General features: G+C 48.1%; 1 protein-coding gene across 6 annotated transcripts in view; it reads left to right on the top strand.

Annotated features, from left to right (window-relative positions):
- Nucleotides 1-25,693, top strand: part of CYRIB (CYFIP related Rac1 interactor B) — a 165,039-nt gene that overhangs the window by 30,611 nt on the left and 108,735 nt on the right. For all 6 annotated transcript variants that reach the window (XM_047783244.1, XM_047783243.1, XM_047783251.1 and 3 more), the window contains exon 2: nt 14,217-14,269. The gene's annotated coding sequence lies outside the window, so the exon portion shown is untranslated. The remainder of the gene's footprint in view (nt 1-14,216; nt 14,270-25,693) is intronic.

Consider the following 25,693-nt stretch of genomic DNA (forward strand, 5'->3'; position numbering starts at 1 on the left):
CGGGGGACTTTAATGTACATAACAAAGGCTTGACTCAGAGCCTCCTTTGGCTTCAGGGGGTTTCTGAAAGCTTTTGGGAGGGCCTTGCTTGTCCTCTGTGGGGAGGTGGTGGCATTTATGCGTTCTTTCAACATTGACTTAAGCCCTGTGAAGACTGGGGGCTCTGACCTCAGCAGACAGGATGTGGGTTACAGAGCACGAGTGGTCACCCTTGTCCTTGAAGAGCTTAGGGGGTCAGTGGGGTGGTTCGGGAGCACTGTTCATAGCTGGTGGCGTAGGTCCGCGTGGCTGGACCAGAGGTGCTCGGGGCCTGTGATGGCAGCCTTGTGAGCTGCATTAAAGGAACTTGCATCATCACCTCAGGCAGAAGGGGCCACTGCAGGATCTCTGTGTTGGAAGAGGTACCCAGGGGCAGCAAGGGAGATGGAGGGCAAGAGACCGGAGTCCGGGGGTCCAGTGAGAGTGATGCTGTGTTCGCAGGAAGCGGAGGGTACGGGGCCCAGAGCCAGCCTCCCAGGTGCCATCTGCAAGCCACCAAGTCACATGAAATGGCAGCCAGGGCAGGAAATGGGGCCTGGAAGCAACTAGCATCTTCTCATGCACCCACTGAGGAAATGTACCAGTCAGTGCTCTGGGCCACAAGTGACAGAAACCAAACTCAAGCTGGCTTAGGTTTGAAAAAGGTTGACATTTACTGGGTCATGCTGGCTGGGTTTTGTCTCCCTCTGTCTCTTGGCTTTGCCTTTACCCCTCCTTGTTTCTCAGGTGGCCTCTCCCTGTTGGATGGCAAGAGGCTGCCAGAACCTTAGATGCAGGCTTTCAACTCTTATGTCAACAACCACGTGGGGGGAAAAGCATACCCTTTCCTGGTGGCTGCAGTCATAGTGCCAGAGAAGGTTCTTATTGGCCAGTTAGGGTCACATGACCATTCTCAACCCTCAAGAGGGCTCTTATTGGCTAGTTTTGGTCACATGCTTGTTTTGCTTTTTTTGTTTTGTTTTTTGCTTTTTAGTGCCTCACCTGTGGCATATGGATGTTCCCAGGCTAGGGGGTCTAATCGGAGTTGTAGCTGCTGGCCTACGCCACAGCCACAGCCACAGCAAGAGGGATCCGAGCCATGTCTGTGACCTGCACTACAGCTCACAGCAACCCCAGATCCTTAACCCACTGAGTGGGGCCAGGGATGGAACCTGTCTTCATGGATACCGGTCGGATGCGTCACATCGGGAACATCCCACGTGCTTGTTCTTGAAGCAGCCATTGGTTCTGGAGTCTATGCTTTGACAGCGCCTGGAGCACATTGTGCATGTGTGTGTGTGTGGGGGGGGTGTCAGGGGCGGCCCCAGAGGACACGGGTGCCATTCCCGGAGGGGCCGAAGCCTGGACAGAGCAGGGCCCCAGAGGTTTCGTTTTGCCTGGTCAGGGAGGCTTCTGTGGCACTGGTGGCCTGAACTTGGATGGAGTGGGAGGCCCAGCGGGAGGAGGGGGCTGTGGTTCCATGACCTGTCCTAGGTACCACGGCCACAGGGCTTGGGCCCTCCTTCCCTCCCTCTAGCAAACATTCATCGAGGGGCTTATTCCTCTTCTGAATCTCTCAGTATGTTGCTTGCCTTCTTCACGCCCCTCAGCTGACACCCATCAGAGTACTTTCTGGATGCTTCCACCGTGTCTGGTGTTGATCCTTCCCTAGCTGGATGCTGGGGGAGGACTGGGAGCTCTGGGGGAGGGCGGTTCCAGATCGAAGCCCTTTCCCACCCGGTATGAGTGATTTCCAGAGGGCCTCCTGTAGAGCGCATGTGCCATTGATTTCTGTGGAGGTCCATGGAGAAAGGCAGGGGCAATTGCTGTTGGCATCTTTCTCTGCGCGCCCTCCGCTGGGCTGTGTGGTTATTCACAGCCTCTGCCCCTTCCTCTGGGGCTTGATGAGGCCACCTCGGCCCACCCTTACTCTCTTTGCACCTAAATTCTTTGTTGTTGTTGTTTTTCCTGTGAGCGATTCAGGTTTACAGGCCTTGGAGAGCATGCAAATATTTCACTTTAATTAAGGAAGTCTGGAGTTCCCATTGTGGCTCTGTGGAAATGAATCTGACTCGCATCCATGAGGATGCAGGTTTGATCCCTGGACTCTCTCAGTAGGTTAAGTAAGGATGCGGTGTTGCCGTGAGCTCTGGCGTAGCCAGCGGCTGCAGCTCTGATTGGACCCCTAGCCTGGGAACCTCCATGTATCTTGGGTGTGGCCCTAAAAAGACTAAATAAATAGAAAAGGAAGTCTGGAATGAGGAATAGAAAGAGTTACTTCTTGTTTATTGTTCTGGGGGACCCAGAGATTGGGGGGGGGGAATGACATGGTGCTTCCAGCCACATGGTAAGTCACCTGGTCCTCCAGGGTGGCGCGGGCACCCAAGAGGACAGGCCAGGCCAGGGGCGGTGGGGTGGGTCAGCTGGCCCAGGGTGGCCTTGAGAAGAGAAAGGAGGCACAAGGGCACACAGTTTGGAGGCTTCTGTGGGCCTGAATCTGGAGTGTGGAAGGTGATGGGAAGGGTGGGGCTGCCACCAGAGAAATCCCTGCCAGCTGTTAGTACCCCCCCTGCCCCTGCTCCCCGGCCAGGCTGCCCGAGGTGCCTGCCCATCCACTCCTTTGGATAATCCACACTTAATAATCCTCACCACATACCTAAGTGCTAAATGTCACCATTCCCCGCTTTACAGCCGAGGAAGCTGAGCCCAGAGAGGTTAAGACATGTGTCCAGGATCGCCCAGCTCCTCAGTGGCCAGGGGATGTCAGGCTCCAAAGTTGTGCTAAAAGCACCCCGCTGTGTAGTATCTAAGGGGTGTTCTTAGAAACCCCAGGGACTGTTTTGAGGATGCGCAGGGCCCTATAAATTCGAGCCTGAGGAGGTGAGTGAGCGTTTACCCCAAGGTCAGAGCCTGCATCTTGGCTGTGGGCGGGAGAGAAAAGGGCGTGGGTGAAGGTGCACGGGGAGGGGGGGGGGGGCACAACCTGGGGCATCAGGAAGGGAGTGAAGCTGGGAGCCCAGAGTTCCTGTCCCAGCCCTGCCCCAGCATCGTGGGGCTTGGTGAGTCATACCGTCTCTAGCTGCTGGTTTCCTTTTCAGTGAAATGAGTGTAACGACCATAATAATAGCATTTATTGTGGGTTTCCTCTGTGCCGGGTCCAGCCCTGCGACATGAGGGCGGAGAGGTGTGTGGAGCAGGGCTTCTGCCCTGGGCTGCTCGGGGCTCTTGGGGTGGAAGGACCCTCCCCCACCGATGCCACACGTGAGACGTGGGACGCGTTGGTCCTGGTGAACCGGAAACGCCTTCTCAGCCAGTTGGGGCACGAGGGGGGAGCAAGTTGAGTCCCGGCTCTGGTTTGAGGGTGCAGCCGCCATCTGCCTGTTGTCCCTGCAGCCAGACGGAAGGACTTGTAAACAAGGGGACTTCTTCCCCAGCCCTAGGGCTGCCATAGATAGATAGTCCCCACTGTGGCTGGTCATCAGAGCCACCTTCCCAGGCCCTCAGATGACAAATACCAAGTCCCAGCCAAGCAGTGTAGGCACCTGGGAGCTTTCGGCAAACAGATTCCCAGTCTGGGGACTGGTGTTTCTAGTAAGCTCCCCAGGTGATTCCGAAGCTCAGCCTGCTTCTCCTGGGACCCACTGCCCATTCCTGCCGAGGAGATGGATTCATTAAGGCCAAGGGAGAGCTTCCAGGAAACTGGATGCCTCAGGGGCTTCGCAGCTGCTCCTGGTTCCCAGCTCATTACTATGTGCAACCCTTGTGAGAGGCAGCAGGGGTGGCATTCTCTGTAGACATGCAGGATGTGGGCTGTCCCCTCCTTCCCTTGCCCCTGGGCACCCAGTGACCAGCCTGGGTTGCACCTGAGCACTGCGGGGGCACCTGGGCTTCCTCTGGGCGCTGCCTCTTCCTGCTCTGGGAAGGGCCTGGGTCCCTGCCCGCGGGACTGTTGAAGGCCACGTTCGGATGACCTAACGCAGTGTCTCCCGGTGCCCGCTGCCCCAGTGCAGCTCAGCGACACCCAGCCCCAGGCCGTTTAGAACCCGCACTTGAACCTCACAGGGATATTGGAGATCTGGCCGAGATGATGCTCTTGCCCTCTGTTTGGTCCAGAATCAAGTCTTTCTCACATTTTTACATAGACTTGGTCTCTCTGCGTCTAGAGAAAGCTTGTTTCTTGAAGTTCTACTGTGGGCCGGCCACTTTCTGAACATTGTCTCATAGTAAATTTGGAAGGATTACAGATGGAGAAACAAGCTTCCCTAAGGAGTTGTGACACGCTTGCAAATGACTGAGTCCAGATTCGGACCAAGGTCAGTCTGCCTCCAGCGCTCATGCCTGTGCACAGAGATGGACCGCAGTTCCCATTATGTAAAAACAGAGCCGAGCTGTTCCATACCCAAACTGCGAGCCACGTGGGGCTGTTTACGTACAATTGAAGCTTAAATGCAATTCAGTCTCGGTTCTCCTGCTAGAGTTGAGGTGCTCCAAAGCCATGTGGATCTGGTGCTACCATATTGGGCAGTGTCGATATAGACCCATCTCCATCACTGCAGAAAGTTCTGTTGTCATGGCGCAGACAGGGCTCTGGGCTGGGCTTGGTTGACAGAGGATGGTTAGAGGAGGGGATGTGGGGAGCAGGCCGTCTCACTTGTTGGCATCGGTTGGCCCTCTGTCCTGGATTGCTTGAGACTGCAGAGTTTCCCAGGACTTGGCACCTGCTTTGCTAAAGCTGGGAAATTCTCTGGCAACTTGAGTCGAGGTGGTCCCTCTGCTCTCTGCCCAGTGTCCGTGTCGATGTCATGCCTGTGCTCAGGTCCAAGACACAGAGTAGAACAGAGAGTTGCTCAGAGGTCAGGGAGGCGGCTAGCACCTGAGTGACGTCATCATTCAGGTAAAGTGGGAGGAGTGCTCGGAGAAAGGGGAGCACCAGGTACCGCGTATCCTTGACGTCTCCTGGAAGCAGGGACACCTGAGCTGAGGGCGGACCCCTGGGACGCAGTTAACCAGCTGAAGGAGTTGGGAGTGGGCGGAAGCTGAGTGATCAGCCCTGGGCGGTTGGGAGTCGGTAGCTCCAGAGCTGGTTCGGACCGCCGCGATCCTGCTGTCTTCGCTGCAGGCAAGTTCCTTTCCCTCCATGCTCCAGATTCTCTCACCTACAAAACCAGGCAGGTAGACCAGACAACCCCAAATAACATTTCGTACCTCCCCAGGGTCACTTTTTCAAGGAAATCAGGAGATGTCTTTAAGGTGACACAGCCCTGCACTGACAAGGTGTTTGATAATTGGTTCTCTGCTATTTCAGAAACACCGTCTTTACCTTGCTTGTCTGTTAATGAAGCTTCTTGCTGTTTCTCCAGTCGGAAAAGGGCAGGGCCAGGGTGAGCCCACACGGTTGAGGTTTCACTGAGATGGGCTTGAGTCTGGCTATTTCCTTCCTCCTTTATTTATTTTTTTAATTGAAATATAGTTGATATACTCTGTTACGTTAATTTCTGCTGCATAGCAAAGTGATTCCATTATATGCATGTGTATTCTTTTTCGTATTTTTTTCATTATGATTAATCACAGGGTATTGAATATAGTTCCTTGTGCTAAACAGTAGGACCTTGATGTTTATGCATGTATGATAGTTTGCACCTGCTAATCCCAAACTTCTGGTCCTTCCCTCCCTCTCCCTCCCCCTTGGCAACAAGTCTGTTCTCCATGTCTGCCTCCTTCACCTTCTTAATAAATTTTGTGTTTTGGTCTTTTTGCCTTTTTCTAGGGCTGCACCCACGGCATATGGAGGTTCCCAGGCTAGGGGTCTAATTGGAGCTGTAGCCGCTGGCCTACACCACAGTCACAGCAATGCAGGATCCTCAACCCACTGAGCAAGGCTAGGGATCGAACCTGCAACCTTGTGGTTCCTAGTCGGATTCGTTAACCACTGAGCCACGACGGGAACTCCAGATTTTTTTTTTTTCATTTTAGGGCCACACCAGCAGCATATAGAGGTACTCAGGGGTCAAATTGGAGCTGCAGCTGCCGGCCAACGCCACAGCAACATGGGATCTGAGCTGTATCTGTGACCTACACCACAGCTCACAGCAAGGCCAGATCCTTAACCAGCTGAGCGAGGCCAGGGATCAAACCCGCATCCTCATGGATACTAGTCAGGTTCATTACTACTGAGCCATGATGGGAACTCCTTGATTAGATTTCTTAACTCAGTGGTGTGCTGAGCTTTGGCATAAAAAGAAAAAGGCTGCTTATTAAAGTACACAGTAATAATGTTATTAGTTCAAAGAAATGATTGGTTAAAGCTTTAAACTCTTTCGAACCTTTACCAATATATATCTCTTACCTTCCCCTAAAGTACAGAGAATTTCTTAAGGTCAAAGGCAAATTTATCACTTGGACATAGGGTTGCAAGTAGTACAGCTTCATTCAAAACATGGTAAAATATAGAAGCAGTAGATCATGATATTCTGGGAAAACGTAAGATGCAGTTACATCTTAGCTGAACTCAGCCTGTACAAGATGAATGGTTAAGCAAAATGTAGAAACTGTATTTTGGATTTTTATCCTGCTTGAGAATTTGACCCTAGAAATGGTCCCTTGTTGCAGGAGAGAAGGGATGTAGCAGGCAATGATAATAGTGATATTATAGTGATATTATCAATAATGATCATATTGCCAACTATGATCTTTGAACGAGAACGGTCCAGTTCACTAGCAGTAGCTCCCCAAATCCCAGGCCCTGGATCTGGGAAAAGGTGAGCCCCAGAGCTTTGTCAGAGTCCTTCCGCTTAGAGGGTTACCTTCTCAGGCAAGAGGGTGTGTGCATCAGAGAAGCTCTCCCACCGGCACGCTTTCTGTTCTTGCACTTCGAACATGATTGAGGTTTTTTTTTTTTTTGTCTTTGTTGTTGTTGTTGTTGTTGTTGCTATTCTTGGGCCGCTCCCACGGCATATGGAGGTTCCCAGGCTAGGGGTCGTATCGGAGCTGTAGCCACCCGCCTACGCCAGAGCCACAGCAACGCGGGATCCGAGCCGTGTCTGCAACCTACACCACAGCTCATGGCAACGCCGGATCGTTAACCCACTGAGCAAGGGCAGGGACCGAACCCGCAACCTCATGGTTCCTAGTCGGATTCGTTAACCACTGCGCCATGACGGGAACTCCATGATTGAGGTTTTTTACAAAGATTCGTGGTGATCCTGTGTTGTCATCTGGTACAAAGCAGCATATGATGAAGTGTCAAGTTTGGGTCACGGGACTTGAGAGGGCAGTGGGATTGATGAGAGCGGCGATAGTTATCTTAACACTGTTGTCCACAGTTGTTTATCTCCTTATTTACGTATTTATTTTTGTTTTCTAATTTCTGATTCCGAAGATTCCGGGCTGCGCCGTGACCCTCTCCTTTGGGTCTCCTTGGTCAGGGTCACACTGTGTTGCAGTGACCAGTCCACACTCTCCTTGGAGCCTGAGGTCCCTTTGGGATGGGAACTCTGCCCTCATCTCCGTCTCCCTGGCACCTTCGGAGCTGCCTGGCATGTGGCGGGCATGACATTCTCTTGAGCAAACCAAGCCGTCACTAGCCTACGGCCCACGTGTGATCGCTTTGTTGTTTTAGTTGTCAGGGCTGCTGTAGAAAATGCCACAGACTGGGAGCTTATCAACAACAGGCATTTATTTCCCACCATTCTGGAGGCTGAAAAATCAGAGATCGGGGTGCCAGCGTGGTCGCATAAGAGCCCTCCTTGCGTTGTGTGCTCAGGGAGTGAGGGAGCTCTCTGGGCTCTGGCCTATAAGGGCACTAATCCCGTTCATGAGGGCTCTACCCTCATGACCTCCCGAAGGCCCCACCTCTTAAAACCATCACGTTGGGGGCCTAGGATTCCAACGTGTGAATTTGGAGGGCACCCGAACATTCAGACCCACGGTACCTGTTGTTAACGTGTAATGTACGTGTAACGAAGCCCACATACCTCATGGTTACTTTTGCACGTGTGTTGGTTTAACACCTGACGTGGGAGTTCCCGTGGTGTCTCAGTGGTTAACGAATCTGACTAGGAACCATGAGGTTGCAGGTTTGATCCCTGGCCTTGCTCAGTGGGCTAAGGATCCGGCGTTGTGTAGGTGGCAGACGTGGCTTGGATCCCGAGTTGCTGTGACTGTGGTGTAGGCCAGAGGCTACAGTTCCAATTCAACCCCTAGGGTGGGAACCTCCACATGCCGAGGGTGCAGCCCTAAAAAGACAAAAATAAATAAATAAATAAAATCTGAAATGGCAGACGCTTGGAGACAGATGGGAGAGGGGAGTGAAGGGAGATTGCTCCGGTGTGGGCCATGGAAGGTCTCCTGGTAACAGTGTGAATCCTGGACCAAGCACAGCAGATCTTCCAGCCTCGCTGGTGCACGTCTCCCGTGTTGAACATCAGCTCCCGACAGATGAGGTCTGGGTAATTCATCCAAGCAGGGCCACAGAGGTTTGGAAATGTCCTTAATAAAACCTCCTCGTCTTGGAGTTCCCATCATGGCTCGGCGATTAGCAAACCCAACGAGCATCCATGAAGATGCGGGTTCAATCCCCGGCCTTGCTCAGTGGGTTAAGGATCCGGTGTTGCCATGAGCTGTGGTGTAGGTCGCAGACGCGGCTCGGAACCCACATTGCTGTGGCTGTGGTATAGGCCAGCGGCCACAGCTCCAATTCGACCCTTGGCCTGGGACCCTCCATATGCCGCAGGTGCGCCCTAAAAAGACAAAAACAAACCAAAAAGCCCTCCTCGTCTTATGAAAGTGTATTTCTTTTTTTTTCAAACACAGTTTGGTTAGAACTGAGGGGTAACATGAACCTATAGGAAAGTCGCCTTTCCTAATTGAGGCTCAGGGAGGCAGTGGTAGGGAAAAAGTTGGATTAAGAGAGCACTTTGAACTAATTGCAGTGTTAGCATTTCCAAGTGACTGTGGAAACAGCTGAGTGTTCACAAGTAGTGTCTGCAGGGCCCCCTTGAATGTGCAGATAAGCTAGTTACCTGTGCAGTGATGACACTGAATATTTTCTCACGAGTTTATAAAAGGAATTGAGGAGTTCCCGTTGTGGCTCAGTGGTTAACGAACCTGACTAGTATCCAGAAGTACGCGGATTCCATCCCTGGCCTTGCTCAGTAGGCGAAGGATCCTGCACCACATGAGCTGTCGTGTAGGTCGCAGACGCGGCTCAGATACCGAGTTGCTGTGGCTGTGGTGTAGACCGGCAGCTATAGCTCCAATTTGACCCCTAGCCTGGGACCCTCCTTATGCCGTAGATGCGGCCCTAAAAAGACAAAAAATTTAAAAAAATTTTTAAAAAGAATTGATGTTCTTTACAGTCTATTTTCATAAGTTTGGTAAACATTGCCCTGGTAATTTTTTTTTTACATTCTTGCTAAGTCCTCCGAATAATATAAATTTCAGCCTAAGTTAGAAGGATCATTACATTGTAAATCAACTATAATAGAAAAGTAAAAATCTTAAAAAAGAATTATCGTGAATTCTGAATAACAACTACCGTGGTAATTAGCTAACATTGGTTGAGTGTTTAGCATGTTTTAGCCACTGTTCTGGGGGAGATTTTTATTAAATAAGTCATTAGGAGTTGGACGTATTACAGAGCTCTTGTAATTGAACAGGATTATGGGTATATATGTTTATAATTTTATTAATAGGGAGAGAATGAATCACGGCTAGGAAAAAACAGCAGGTGATAAATAAGCCAATAAAATTGTAAGATGAATTCACTAAGGAGCAGGAGTAATTATTTGAATTATTATTTTTTGGTTTAATTAACATATATTAAGTGTCTTCTGGGTAACAGGCCCTGTTAGGTACTTTCACATTTGCTGTTTTATTTAATTACGATGCCGTCTTCACGTCCAGATAAGATTTCCCATGGGCTTCCTTTGACTAATGAGTTATCCTACCTGATGTGTCTCAGTCCCATTTGTGCCCTACAGTCACCTGGGGATCTTTAGAAAACCAGTGCTGGTGTTTCATCCTTAGAGAGTGTTTAATTGTGCGGGCTCGGGACCCAGCAGCAGTGTTTTTGATGATTTTCCTCCCTCCCCTGGTGAAGTCTGGTTGAGCTGGGGTGAGAACCACTGGGCTAGGCTGTTGGAGATGTTGTTTCTCTGGCAGAAAAGCATTGCCTTCAACTCTTCAGCGATAAGCTATTCTTGCAAACTTGGGGGAGTTGGCTGTGCCAGGTGGATATGAGTAAAACACCTGTTTTCCTTTGTCTGTTTCCTATTAATTGGGACTTGGGAAGTGTCAGAATAAGTATTGAATGAGGCAGCCTGGAAAATGTTGCCCTCAGTGTCTGAGACCCAGAATTCCTGGGTGCCCTTATTTGTTACCTGGGTTTTGCTCTGGGGTGGTTTCAGAAATATCATGCCAAGGACCTGCATAAATTTTTTTTTTTTTTTAAGAAAAAAGGGACTCTATTTAAGGAACTTCTACACTAAAGGTAATTCCTTTAGATGAAATGCATTCATTTGTACAGAGTATAGATCTGTGAATAAAAATGTTTAAGAGGCTATGGGAATTATGAAGAATTTTTTTTTTCTTTTTGTTTGGGGCCACACCTGTGGCATATGGAAGTTCCTAGGCTAGGGGTCAACCTGGAACTGCAGCTGCTGCCAGATCCGAGCCACATCTGTGACCTACACTGAAGCTCATGGCAACACTGGATCCTTAACCCACTGAGCAAGGCCAGGGGTCGAACCCACATCCTCATGGATACCAATCGGGTTCTTAACCCGCTGAGCCACAATGGGAACTCCTTTTTTTTTTCTTTTTTTTAATGGCCACACCTGCAGCATATGGAAGTTCCTGTGCCAGGGATTGAACCTGAGCCACAGCTCTGGCAACCCCAGATCCTTAACCTACTGCACCGGGCTGTGATCAAACGTGCACCTCTGCAGCAACCTGAGCTGCTGCAGTCAGATTCTTAACCCATTGCGCCATGACGGGAACTCCCTGGGTGCATTTTTGAGGACCAGGTTCTGGGGACACCAGGATAACCAAAACAGAGTGTCAGCCCTTGGTTGGCTTGAAGTGTCCTGGGGGAGACAGTTCTAGCATTTCTTCAGCGAGGTCTAGGGCTGGGTGGAGGAGGTTGTTGGTCAAGTGACTGACTGTGTGTGAGCCCTGGGTGTTGTCGTTGTTGTTATTTTTAGAAAAAAATGACAAGCAGAGGACAGCTCCCTCCATGAGTCACTGCCCAGTCACTCCCGAAGGGAAAAGAAAGAGGAACGAGGGCCCACGTGGGCTGGTTGGGACTTCCCTTGTGCCCTGGAGTGGCTCTGGGAGTTGGCCAGGCTGGTGAAAGGGCTGTCAGGGGAAGAGGAGCATCTGGGCTCTCAGAGGACCACAGAGTCAGCTCTTAGGGCTGGGAGGGCCCTCAAGAGGTCACCTAGTCCAGGCAGGTTACCCCTGCAACCCACCTGCCTGCACATCCTGCATCTCTCTTCCCGCCTCTTGTGCTCGACCTCGTGAACCAGCAGTTTGGCCTGCGGGCCTTTGCCTGTGCTGCCAGTTCTGCTTGGATCTCCCCTGCTGGGCAGATTCTAACTTGTCTTTTAGTCCTCAGCTTCGAAATCACCTTCTTGGGGAAGTCTTTTTTTGTTTTGTTTTGTTTTTGGTCTTTTCTGGGGCCGCACCCACGGCATATGGAGGTTCCTAGGCTAGGGGTCCAATGGGAGCTGTAGCTGCCAGCCTATGCCAGAGCCACAGCAACGCAGGATCCAAGCCACGCCTGCGAACTACAGCAATACTGGATCCTTAACCCACCGAGCAAGGCCAGGGATCGAACTTGCAACCTCATGGTTCCTATTCAGATTCGTTAACCACTGAGCCATGATGGGAACTCTGGGGAAGTCTTTCTTATACCCATCACTCTCCATCTCCTGCTGAATTAATTAACACCCTTTTCTGTGAGTGCCCAGCACCTGTATTCACCCCTGTTGTAAGTCTTTTTCTTACTCCATTGTAATTGCCTGTCTGCCTGTAATTGCCCCTCTAATTGATGAGAACCCTTTGTGGCTGAGACAGTTTAATTCCTGGAATTATTCCCATGGCCACATGCTTGGCACAGTAGATAATTCTTGAAGGAAGGAGTGTCCTCATTTGACAGCAGAGGCTGCAGGAGCTCAGAGAGGTTCGGTGACTGGCCCAAAGTCACACAGTTCTGGGAGACTGAGAAGGGACCGGAGCCCATGCTGTGAGTCTAAAGAGGACACAAAATCAGATCCAGTTTCTAGAGCCATAGTCTGGGTTCTCTCTGCCCATCTAGAGGGAGAAAGTCACCCTTGTCTTGAGATGACTGCTTTCCTTCTTGGAGAGACGTATTTCCATCTTCTGGGTTTGTCTCTAAGTGGTGAAAAGACCAGCCTACTCTTCTTGTTCTCGAAATAAAATCAGAAGAGTTTTGTGAGAGTGAGTATGCTTTTTGTTAATTTCTAGGACTTTTTCCCAGGGCCTTAAAATTTTTCCCAAATTAAGAGCTTGTCCTGTTTTCTGTATTGTAAGTCTGGTCAAAGAATCAGAAAGGAAGGAAAAAATCCTTTGTGTGGCTGGAAGACATAGCGAGCAGAATCGGGATAACTGTCCTTTTCCCGTGTGTGCACCTGTGCTTGGTGGTGTGTGTCGTGTGGTATGTGCACCTGTGTTCCATGGTGTGTGTTCTCTGCTGTTCCTGTGTGTGCACCTGTGCTTGGTGGTGTGTGGTGTGTGCACCTGTGCTCCATGGTATGTGTTGTGTGTTGTTCCTGTGTGTGCACCTGTGCTCCATGGTGTGTGTTGTGTGCTGTTTCCGTGTGTGCACCTGTGCTCTGTGGTGAGTGTTGTGTGGTGTGTGTACCTGTGCTCCGTAGTGTGTGTTGTGTGCTGTTTCTGTGTGTGCACCTGTGCTCCATGGTGTGTGTTGTGTGTTCTTTCTGTGTGTGCACCTGTGCTCGGTGGTGTGTGGTGTATGTACCTGTGCTCCGTGGTGTGTGTTGTATGGCATGTGGGGCAGAGTGTGGGGCATGTGTGCACACGTGTGAAGTCTTTGCTTGTGAATATACTTAGGTGGTTCTTAAATTGAAATCTCTTTTTCTTTGGCCACTGAGCAGTTTTGTGATTATTCTTGAAAAGGCAATTTTAAACCTCACTCAGAAAACCTGTTGCGGCAAACGGGGGGCTGCTGGCTGAGCAGCAGGAGTGGTTGACAAGATGGGCCGATAACGCTCTCCCACGACAATTGGGCACGGCCCCCAAGCCTTTTGTGAATAAACTGGGGCCGGTTAAGTGGCTTCCGGTAGTCTCAGCACCCGATGAAAAGCAAAGAGAAAACACTAAGGCAGCTAAAGATTTAATCAGAATAAAGACCAGAAAGCGACATTCTTTACCTCTCCCAGGCAATAATAAGAATCTCTAGACACTGCAGACCTTGCTTCGATCTTCACACTAAGTGCTGGTGAATGGGTTCGAATGGGATATTGTCTGCCTATGGTTTTATGAAGGCTCCTTTTGATTCATAAGTTTCTGTCACTCTGAGAGATTTTGAGGGTGAAAAGGATGGGGTAACGTACATGCTTGTTTTCCTTTCTCTGTGGTGTAGAAACCTAAACCAGGAAGTGATTCAGGGTTAGAGTGACTAAGACCCGTTCAGATTCAAGTTTGAGCCGAGCGTTTTGCTGAGACCAAGACTCGCGGCTGTAGCCCAGAGTCCAGCATCCTTCGTCTTAGAATTCTGAGCCTGAAAGGACAGCCTGGCCCCACCCTCCCACCCCCACCCCGGACAGTGTGGCTCAGCCCGGCTGTGCCTTAGTCAGAGACGAGTTTGATTTGGGTTTGTTCTTTATTTACTTGCTGTGCACCCTTCCGCAAGTTACTTAACTTCTCTGAATCTCCATTTCCTTTTTTTTTTCTTTTTTTAAATCTCCGTTTCCTCATTTGTAATATATAAGACTATTTTGAACATTAAATGAGGAAAATGTTTGTGAAACATGCTCTGTAAACTCTAGTGGCCTGGGGAAATGCTGTTTAGATTGAAATGCTATTGGACAGAAATGCTGCATTGGGTCGTTATTCCTGGGACAGGAAAAGATAATGGTGGTTAGGATTGACTGAGGGCTTTTTGTCTTCTGGGGACTTGTGAGGTGCTTAATCCTTGCTTTAACTCTCTTTTACAGGGGAAGAAACTGAGGCCTGGAGTTTGAGTCATTCATTCAAGGTTACCAAGTTGGTAAGTAACAGAGCTGAATTTGACCATGGCTGTCTGCCTTCAGAACTAAGAGCTTCATCTGAATTATCTTAAGCTTTGCAACAGCCCTAGAAAGAAGAGAAGTAACTTGTTCAAGTTCATTCCCCTGATAAGGGGTTGTCTTAGTCCACCCAGGCCGTCGTAACCGAGTACCATAGACTGGGTGACATAGAAACAGTGGAAATTTAATTCCTGTGGTTCTGGAGGCTGGGAAGTGTGAGATCAAGATGCTGTCAGATTTGGTGTCTGGTAAAGGCCAATTTCCTGGTTCTTTGTGCTATTACCTCACATGCGGAAGGGCAACGGAGCTCTGTGGGGTTTGTCAGGGCACTAGTCCCACCCATGAGGGCTCCACCCGCATGACCTAATCACCTCCCAAAGGCCCCGTGTCCTAATGCCATCATATTGGGGGTTAGGTTCCAACATATGAATTTGAGGGAGACACACACAGTCCACCGTAGGGGTTGAGTCAGTATTCTTATCCAGCAGCCTGGCCCAAGAGCCTTTCATCAGAAAGGAAGGTCCATGAGTGTCGAAAATGAAGGGAAATCACAACAAAATGGTTATGTGAGCTCAAGGTATGACAGCATATGGGGCTTCTGCATCCAGGTGGAGACTGTAGAGTCTGGGATTTAAGGTTTCAAGGCCACGGTGAGTTTCAAAATGGAACCTGGGCTCAAGGGGGAACTGAGTACTCAGGAGCCTTAAACATTACATGTCTTCATGAAAAGGGGCTAGAAAAACTCCATTACTTTGAGAATCAGAGAGGAAGCTTGTTTTGAAAGAAAGAAGTCACCAGCAAGAAATTTAAAACCTGGGGCTGTACCAGATGTGGCTGTGGAATCTATATTGTTATGGCCGTGAGATATGAGACCCCCTGCAGCTGAGAAATTAACATAAAAACTGGTCATCTATTGTGGAAATCCCTAGCACAAACACATAATCACTGCACAGGGATGCTTCAATAACCAATACCTAACAGGAGGCCTACAGGATGAACTACCTCCTCTGAAGATGAGTTCACAATCAAATCATATGGACTATTCAGGAAATGAATGGCTTTGAGTTGAAAGTAATAGAACCATCTAAAAGAGATGTTAAAATAGTATATTTTAAATGATTAAAGATGATACAAAGATGTAAAAAAAGAAGGAAAAAGGATAAGTTGATTGGAAGAGCAGCCACATGGAAATGGGAAATAGTCACTGAAATTAAAATCCAACAAAAAGATTAACTGACAGCGTGAAAGAGAGAATTAGTGAACTGGAAGATAATAAGAGTTTACGTTTGTGAAGACCTTAGTATGTGCCATATATATATACTGTTCTTTGTCCTTGCACTAAGTTATTTAATCCTCAGAACAAAATTAAAAGGAAGGTAGTATCATTATCATTTGTATTTGACAGATCAAGAAACTAAGGCATAGTCATTTAAGCCACTTGCCCAAGGTCATTGAGCTTATAATGATGGAGCTGTCTAGCATAGCTGTCCAGCATAGCTGAGAGTCTGTGCTTGCAGTTATTACACTGAAGAAAAATCAAAGAATAAGCACTACGTGGTAAAGAGATGGGAATATGGTAGAGAGGCATGGAGGAAAGAGAGAGAGGGTACTTCTAGTCTCAACAGAGGGACTAGAGGGGGCCGTATGAGAAGACATAATGTTTAGCCCTCTCTTCAGATCACCTCCTATCCTTAGGTTCCAAGAATTTGTGGTCAAATCACAAGTTTGTGACTCTTAGCAGGGGCAGAAATATTCTAAGGAGGGTAGCAGAGCCTCGGTTTCCTCTGTAGAATGCATTGACAGGCTGATGTTTGCCAAGGGTCTCAGGCAGGGGGCGGGGGGGCAGGGGGAAGAAACCCTGATTTGTGGCATTTGCTGATTTCTATGTTATAAATATTTCCGCCATGACCAACTTCAAGCTGTCCACATGATGTCGCTGAACACAGGCTTGGGAAAAGACGTGCACAGTTGGCTCTTTTGAGCCAGGCCAAACCAGCTCCAGCACACCGGTAGCTCTGAGTCTCGGACGTTCCTTCTGTTTTAAGCTCTGATCGCTGGGTTGTGTATCTAAGGAGCGGAATTTTCAGTAATACGTGTGACATCACAGGGACAGGAGGAGATGATGGGACAAGAGTGGAATCTGTCCCCCTTTCTTTCCTTGAATTTAAAAAAAGGGAAAACATTTCGTGAGTGGGCGGAGAGACTGGCATACTTACGACGCTATTGATGCCAGTGAAAGTGAGTCCTAGTTCTTAGAAGGCAATTCAGCAGCATCTGCCAGCATTTTGGGTGCATGTACCCTTTGACCTCGCAATTCCCCTTCAAGAATTTGATCCTAGCAATCTTATTTTTCCTCTAGTTACACATGTGTGTGAAGGTATGCGTAATGTATGTTCATTGCAGCATAATTTATAATAGCAAGACCCTGGATGCAACTGAAATAAATGCATGTCAGGAATGGGTTGATTGAAGGAATTCTGGTATATCTTTGCAAGAGAATTCTGGGCCACTGTTTAAAATAGTTGGTTGTATATCCCAAGAAGGAAAGAAGGAATCATCTCCACAATATAGTCTCTTTTTTTTTGGTCTTTTTAGGGCTGCCCCTGTGGCATATGGAGATTCCAAGGCTAGGGGTCGAATGTGAGCTGTAGCCACCACGCCATAGACACAGCCATGCGGGATCTGAGCCACGTCTGCAACCTACACCACAGCTAACGGCAATACCAGATACTTAACCCACCGATCAAGGCCAGGGATCGAACCTGTGTCCTCATGGATACTAGTCAACACACGGATCAAGGCCAGGGATCAAACCTGCATCCTCCTGAATGCTAGTCAGATTGGTTTCCACTGAGCCACCATGGAAAACGCCTATTCTTTTTTTTTTTTTTTTTAATTGAAGTGTTTTTTTATTGTTGACATATAACCTTATATTAGTTCCAGGAACATAACATAATGACTGGGATGTATTGTGAAATGACCACAAGACGTCTAGTTAATTAATACGCCTCCCCACACAGTTGCAAATTCTTTTTCTTGCGATGAGCACTTTAGAGATTTACTCTCTTAGCACCTTTACAAATGGACACAGTTTTATTAACTGTGGTCACCACACTGTACATTTCATGCCCGTGACATTTATTTTAGAACTGGAAGTTTGAACATTTGACCCTCTTTAACTTGCTTGCCCCAACCCCCAACCCTGGCAATCACCAGTCTGTTCTCTGCATCTATGCTTAGGGATTTGTTTTTGTTTTTTAAATTCCACATAAAAGTGAGATAATACGGTATTTGTCCTTCCCAGATTTATTTCACTTAGCATAATGCCCTCAAGGTCGATCCATGTTTTGGCAAATGGCAGGATGTCCTTCTTTTTTACTGCTGAATAACAGTCCACTGTGTGTGTGTGTGTATGTATATATGTATATATATATAGTGATATTTATATATGTCACATTTTCTTTATCCATTCATTCCAGGATACATTTTTAAGTTTTTTAAAAAAATGCTATATGCAGAAAAAGTGTTTGTGGTATGCTCCCTCCCACGTGCGGGAGGAAAAAAAGGCGAGGGGCGGGGGATTAGTGCTTTATGCAATCCACACACATACACACACTTGATTCCATATAGACTTTGCTGAAGGGACACTGAAAAAGACAGTGGTTGTGGGCAGTACTGTTTAACTCTTGAGGAAAAGCCTAGGCAGTTGTAGGTCTGGGTGGGTGGAAGATATCTTACTGAATATCCTCTTTTTTTTAAATTTTTTAAGCATAAGCATATGGTGTATATTTGTTGGTAAAAACAAACTAACCAAGGAGTTCCTGTCGTGGCTCAGTGGTTAATGAATCTGACTAGGAACCATGAGGCTGTGGGTTCGATCCCTGGCCTTGCTCAGTGGGTTAAGGATCCGGCATTGCCGTGAGCTGTGGTGGAGGTTGCAGACGTGGCTCAGTTCCCGCATTGCTGTGGCTATGGTGTAGGCCGGCGGCTACAGCTCCGATTCGACCCCTAGCCTGGGAACCTTCATATGCCGCAGGAGTGGCCCTAGAAAAGGCAAAAAGACAAAAAGAACAACAACAAAAAAAACCAAACTAACCAAAACTTCACTTTGGGAGCTTTCCACATGGAAGCCCTATTATTATTATTATTTTCTTAGTTGCTCCGGGGCACAGGGACTTCCTGGGCCAGAGATCAGATCCAAGCCACACTTGTGACCTACACCGCAGCTGTGGCAATGCCAGATCCCTGAACCCACTGTGCCGGGCTGGGTATCAAACCTGTATTCTGGCACTGCAGAGCCTCCACTGATCCCATAGCCCCACAGTGGGAACTCCTTATTTTTAGAGGAGATTGGCAGGTCTCTGTGGGGTTGCTGATCCCCAGCATCTATCGAGCACATGCTAAGTGCCAGGCACCTGCCCACATTGTCATCTGCTGCAGGTCTCTCCGTTGCCTGATGCTGCCTGGACCCTACTGGCAGCCTGGTCAGCATGAGATGAACAATAATCCTATTTGCAGGAAGGCGGCGGGGGGTGGGGGGGGGGTGTCTTTGTGTGAAGTCATGTGGCAAACAAGTAGGGGAAGTGGAATTCAACAGCAATCTTAAAAGCGCTTTGGGAAGACAGGGGACCCAGCTGCTGCTTAGAAATCCCAGTTGTCCCGAAAGCATCTCAAGCCTCTCCCTCCTGCCACTCGTCCCTGGCATCTCTCTTGGGACCACATGGAAGTGTTGTCTCAGTGTGAATGTTTCCAGCTCTAAGGTTCTTTGCTCTGGAGAGCCGGAGCTGTGTTTCTGGACTGAATGGATGAATCACGGGTGTGTTTAGAAACCACAGGGGCAAGGAGAATTTGTCCTGCGATGTCCTCCTTTTTCGGCCTTATCTTTTCTTCACCACTCTCTCCTGTTGAGTTCCCATCATCAGAGATCTAAGCAACATTAGCTCTGTTCACTTAAAAAGAGTGACCTTCGGGGCCTTTCTTAGCAAAATAGATGTTCCCAGAGGTGCTTTTAGTGTTGCCCTTGTTGTTTTCCGCAATCAGCCACTTTTCTAACCCACCGGGAAATGTTTTATGGAACCGGAGGCTTGTTTTCTTTTCTCTCTCTCTTTTATCATTTAGTAGTAAATTCAGTAAACAGGTGATTCATTTTGAGAGGGCCGTGTTAGGATGTTTTGTGATTCGATCAACAGTAATTCAAATGGGCAGGAAGACTAGAGTGAAAACTTGAGTTCACAGACTCAGAATCGCAGAAGCTGACCTATTATTTAAGAGTGTAACACCATCTGGGACACTGGGATGAAATTCTTGCAAGGGAGGGCTGTCTGCCCCTGCTCTTGGCTGTTGCTGTTTTGTGGGTCCATTCAAGAGAGCATCCTTGAGCGCTTTAAGTATCACTGCCCATTGTGCAGTGTGCGAGGTAGTGGTTTTAGTTTACTGTGAGATGACTGTATATCAGCAGTACTATCTCTGCTCCCCTAACAGTAATTCTATCTTCGCTGCCTGAATGAAGATACAGAGTAGGTTGAAGTGCTATTTCTTGCGTGAGGCCTGTCCTGACTCCTCCCTGTGCTCCCATGGCTCTGTGTAGCACTTAATTATAGCAATTATTTTATTGGCTTTAAATAATTGTAATTGTTTGTAGCTCTCTCCACATCAGACCGAGTGCCAGGAGACATGGCTTGGATCATCTTGCTTCATCTGTGCATATAAACCGGCATGCAGCTTATGTTACAGCACTTCCAGTTTCATGAGTTAGGATTCTTTTGATGCTGTAATAGAAGCCCAACCTGAACTGGCTTCCACAGTAAGGGGATTTGCTGGTTTATGCAGTTGCAAAGTCCAGGGATGGAACTTAAGGCATGGAAGCTTAAATGGTGGTGCTAAGGCTTACACAGGTTTTCTTCATCTCTCAGTGCTGCCTGCTGTTTCTTTTCAGATTGTGGTGGCAAGATATTTGTCAGCAGTTCTAGAGCAGAAAAAAAGGCCACTTTCCCACCAGTTCAGTGAAAGTCTCAGAATTGAGTCTCGAAGTCGCTGATTGGTCTTCCTGGGTAACATGCCTGCTCTGATTGGTCTTCCCTGTGTAACATGCCTGTTCCTAACCAATCCTGTGGCCAAGTGAATGCAATGATCCTATTGGCCCCCTCGGATCAAATGCCTGCCCCCTGAAAAAGCTTGAGTAGGGTCTGCACCTCCCAGAGCCCAAGGACTGAGAATGGGAGGGAAGGCAGACCTTCCCCAAGAAAATCTGGGACCCATTTGTGAATGGACGGTAGACAAGAGCAAGGAAGTCTGATAAAGTAGCTTTTTAATCAGTGTTTACTCAGTGAATGAATTAACAGATGAATGAGCAAACAAGTGCTGCTGATGATTGTGTGAGCTGGTTATACAATACTCAGAGTGGGGTTCTAACAGATGGAGCCTTTGCAGAGAAGAGGATAAAAGAGAGCATTGAAGTCAAGTCATATAAGGGTGACAATAAATTAGCTGAGATGTTTAACAAGAAATAGGAGACATAGGATAGTGTTTCCAAATGTCTGAAGGGCATTCATGGGGATGGAACATTTGCTGGATTCCTGCTTTGTGTCATAAGTGCTGAACTAGATGCTCTAATTGCCATCACCCTATTTTGATTTTCATTTTATTTTTATTAGACCACCAATTTATGTTCATTATAGAAAATCCATGAATTCCCATTGTGGCTCAGTGGAAATGAACCTGACAAGTATCCATGAGGAAGAGGGTTCGATCCGTGGCCTCGCTCAGTGGGTTAAGGACCCAGCCTTGCCTTGAGCTGCGGTGTAGGTCACAAATGTGGCTTGGATCTGGCATGGCTATGGCTGTGGCCAGCAGCTGAAACTCCAATTTGACCCCTAGTTCAAGAACTTCCATATGCTGCATGTGCGGCCCTAAAAAAAAAAAAAAAAAAAATCACAGAAAAGAAAAAAAAGATCTTCCATAGTCTACTTAGGGCTAATTGTTATTAATATTTTGATATATATTCTTTCAATCCTTTCTCCCTGTTTTTAGATGCATTAAAAAATTCTTATTCAATCTTGGTAGTTGTTTTTGTCAGAGACAAACTGTGGCTTAGAGAGTTTAGGAACTTGTCTGAGGTCCCAGGCCTAGGCATTAGAATTCTAGGGCCAGAATTTGGTCCACATCTGTCACCCTCAGAACCCCCCTCTTATTCCCTGGTCTTTGATTTACCTGCTGCCTAGCCAGCAATCTGTGTAATAACTAATAAGATTTTTTTTTAACGGTTCTATTCTGAATCTTGATTTTTATCATTCTTGGTTTATCCATGCACTCATCTTTTTGCGTGTACTCAGAAAATATTTCATTGGGTGCTTTGTGGGTGCTGGGAGTAGCTCGGTGAACGGGGCAAGGAGCTGACAGTCTGGCTGAGTTCCACATCACTGTAAATAGCTAAATCCTCAGCCTCTAGGGATGTGCAGATCTGGGATCCTGTCAACTACACCAGTCTCGCTCCTCTTTCAGGAGCAACCAGCAAAGCAAACCTGTTCTCAGGTTGACTCCCTCCATAATAGTGAGAGGGCTGCCAGCAGGGCTTCTGTATTGTCCAACATCAGGAGACACCACATAGAATACACATGCTCCAGGAAGTACAGAAGCACCATAGCCAGAAAGCTGGTCAACCTGGTTTTATATATGCCCGCTGCCCAAGACCCCTTTCCTAAAGGGAGTGTGTTTGTGCCGAAGGATGGGAGGTTTAGGGTATGTGTTATAGGTCTGCACCCTCCCAGGGCTCTGCCCACTGATCCAGGGTGTGGCACAGCACGGTGTACATATGACGACCCCATCTGCTGAACTCCAGATCACAACCCATGACGTGAAGCAAGCTTAGCTCAACAGGAGGGAAATAGACGTTCCTTGCATATGGCCTACCCTAGGTGCTCTCACATGGCTCTCCTTGCCTGGGAAGATGGGCATTATTATCCTCATTTTACAGGAAAGGAAGCTGAAGCTCATTGGGAGCTGTGACTTGACCTCAGGCCTATCTGGTGGCCACAAATCCTACAAGCTTCCTCTTGATGCTCTTCTGACCTGGACACATCTGGGGAGTGGGATCTGAAAGGTTCTGGGAGTTCCTGTCATGGCTCAGCGGAAACAAATCTTGACTAGGATGCAGGAGAAGGCAGGTTCGATCCCTGGCCTCGCTCAGTGGGTTAAGGATCCGGCATTTCGAGGAGCTGTGGTGTAGGTCATAGACTCGGCTTGGGTCTGGTGTGGTTGTGGCTGGCAGGGACAGCTCCGATTGGACCCCTAGCCTGGGAACCTCCATATACCAAGGGTGCGGGCCTAAAAAGACAAAATAAAAATAAATAAAAGCTTCCGAATTTGGGTGATTTGATAAGTTTCATTCCATTCATTTATTTTAAATTCCTGGGTCCAGAAAGTCGGTCAGACCCTGGGATATGGGATGGATGACTAAGGCCAGTGAGGGCCCCTGCTCCCAGGGAACTTGATGCCTGAGTTAAGTCAGTGGAAGAGCAATGATGTTTCTGCACAGTCCTTTGCTCAGGGATTCATTCAGCCTTGCAGGAGGATGTGTTAGGATGCTTTGAGTTGCAAGGGACAGAAACCCAGTTCAAAGAGGATAATTGAAACTGACAGTGCTGAACCTAGCTAGAACACAGATTGGGACTTAAACCCACAGTTTTAAATTAGAATTACCCTGTGTCTGGACTCACCAAGATTCAGGTTCTTTATGCGTCCATGCAGGAGGAATTCAGCAAGAGACAAAGTGATAGGCAAGAATCAGATTTATCAGGACAGGATGCTTGTGAGAGATGCAAGCGGGCAGGAAAGGAAGCTTTGGCCTAGGATCCGGTGGGCTACAGATTTTATCATCCAAGGGGACTGGGGGTGGGCTTCCTTTCTGGGAGTAGTATCTCCTCCTTAGCATCCAGTAAGGCGTGTATTCAAATCAGCTGCAGGGCCCTCTTGGAGTTCTTGCCCTTGGTCTGAATCGGGCCTCATCCCATCCCCCACCCAATGACCTGAGGCAATTTTCGCACCTCCGCTTGTTAAGCAAGCCTGCTTTTTCTTTTCTTTTTTTATTTGTCTTTTTGCCTTATCTAGGGTTGCTCCCTGGGGCATATGGAGGGTCCCAGGTTAGGGGTCTAATCGGAGCTATAGCCTCAGGCCTACGTCAGAGCCATAGCAATTGGGGATCCAAGCCACATCTGCAACCTACACCACAGCTCACGGCAACGCCAGATTCTTAACCCACTGAGCCAATGCCAGGGATTGAATCTGAAACCTCATGGTTCTTAGTCGGATTCGTTAACTACTGAGCCGCAATGGAACTCCAAGCCTGCCTTTTCTTGAACCACAGGGGTCTCCCAGCATCCCCCAGGTTTCCCTCTTTATCTGTGATCCCCTATTGTGACTTCTACAACCACCTGTGCCTACTCTGGTCCTATCAGAAGCAGTTGAGTGGTTCATATAATCAAACATTGGTGAGGCGGGGTAGGCTTCAGGCACTCGGATCGGGCTCTAGCTTCATTTCTTCATGATTCTCTTGGCTCTGCACCTCTGTTGGCTGTTCTCGGGGCAACTCCCTTCATGATAGCGAGAGGGCTGGCAGCAGGGCTTCTGTGTTGTCCAACAGCAGGAGACACCACATAAAATACATATGTTCCAAGAAGTACAGAGGAGAGCAGCCCAGTGTGGTGGCCTGGCTGCTGGTACCTCTCAGACCTCATGCTTGCTTGTTCACATCCAGGGGAGAGAGAGTTACTGTCTCTCCCCAGAGCCAATGAACAAAATTTCTGAGCTTGCCTTGGATTGGATCATCTCAGGACACACCTCTGTCTGTCAGCCAATCATGGCGATTGGCTTAGACCATTCCAGACCCACCCCTGGAATTGGAGATGAGGTCTGAATGAATGAAGGATGCTGCTTGATGGGAGAGGAGTGGAGTAGATATTGAAGAGGCAACTACTGTTGGTAAGTGGAAGCGTTTACGATTCGGCTATAGAAGGATGAATAAGGCGTTGCCCTTCTCTTAAAAAGTTTATGTTCTAATGAGCTTCCTGAGATTTTGACAGTGATCAGAGGAAGGGACATTTAGTTTTTTGGTGTTTTTTTTTTCTTTTTTTTTGGCTGCCCAGTGGCACATGGTGTTCCCAGGCCAGGGATCAGATCCACACTGCAGGTGCAACCTACACCACAGCTGTGGCCATGCCAAACCCACTGTGCGGGGCTGGGGATTGAACCTGTGTCCCCGCGCTCCCAAGACACAGCTGATCTCCTTGCGCCACAGTGGGAACGCCTAGATTTGTGGACTTGTAGGCACATTATGTGTTTTCTCAGTTCTGATAATGGCCTTGTCAAGTAGGTATTTCCATTTTACAGATGAGAAAACAGGTTCAGAGCGGTTAATTGGCTTACTGGCTGTCACCCATCTCGGAGGGGAGCGAGGTGCTTTGAGGCTTGGATTCCACATTTCTTCCTCTCCTTTTTGTGATAGTCAGAGAGAAAATAGATTGTTCACAGAGACTCTTCTAAGCTTCGCCTAACGATTCCTCTACAATAAACAGGGCCTTGGGAGTAGTTATTGCTTTTCATTTCGGGCTTTTATTAGAGGGATCCTGCCTGCTTTTTTCTTCAGCTAACTCTAGATGGGAGGTAAAACTCCTCTCCCTGATCCGGATAAGCAGCAGATAATTGAAGAAGCTTCTGAGAAAAGCAGAACCGCTGTCAGCTCCCAATGCATTAGAAGCGGTGCTTGCATTCAGATAATTTTTACAAAAACGATTTCTCTCTCCTTTTGACTTTGCTGCCTGAGGCTTCCATTTGGTTTTAAAGGAATAGAGTAACTATTATGTAATCGTACACAATGCTTCTTTGCCCTGAGCCCGAGTTAACTCGAACGTTCACAACACGGAGTACATTTTTTGGTAAAGTGTTTATGTAAAGCCAGTGTGATTCCTAAATTAAACTACCAGAACAAGGGCAGATATGCTGGATTTTCTGGTTTCCTCCAGACTCTGCAGAGACATAGCATCCAACGGAGCAGGAGATGATTTGCAGAAAATGACTTGTGTGCTGGTGACAAAATATCTGCATTCGGGGGGTTCCCGTTGTGGCTCAGTGGAAACAAACCCAACTAGTATCCATGAGCATGCGGGTTCAATCCCTGGCCTCGATCAGTGGGGGGAGGATCCGGTGTTGCCGTGAGCTGTGGTGTACGTTGCAGACGTGGCTTGGATCTGGTGTGGCTGTGGCTGTGGCGTAGGCCAGCAGCTGTAGCTCTGATTCGACCCCCTAGCCTGGGAACCTCCATGTACTGTAGGTGCGGCCATAGAAAAGCAAAAAATAAATAAAAATTTTTTTTAAATGTCATGGTGCCTGCACCCGGCAGGCATGTCTCATGC

This window comes from Phacochoerus africanus, chromosome 6, assembly GCF_016906955.1.
Source record: "Phacochoerus africanus isolate WHEZ1 chromosome 6, ROS_Pafr_v1, whole genome shotgun sequence".
Classification (NCBI taxonomy): Eukaryota; Metazoa; Chordata; class Mammalia; order Artiodactyla; family Suidae; genus Phacochoerus; species Phacochoerus africanus.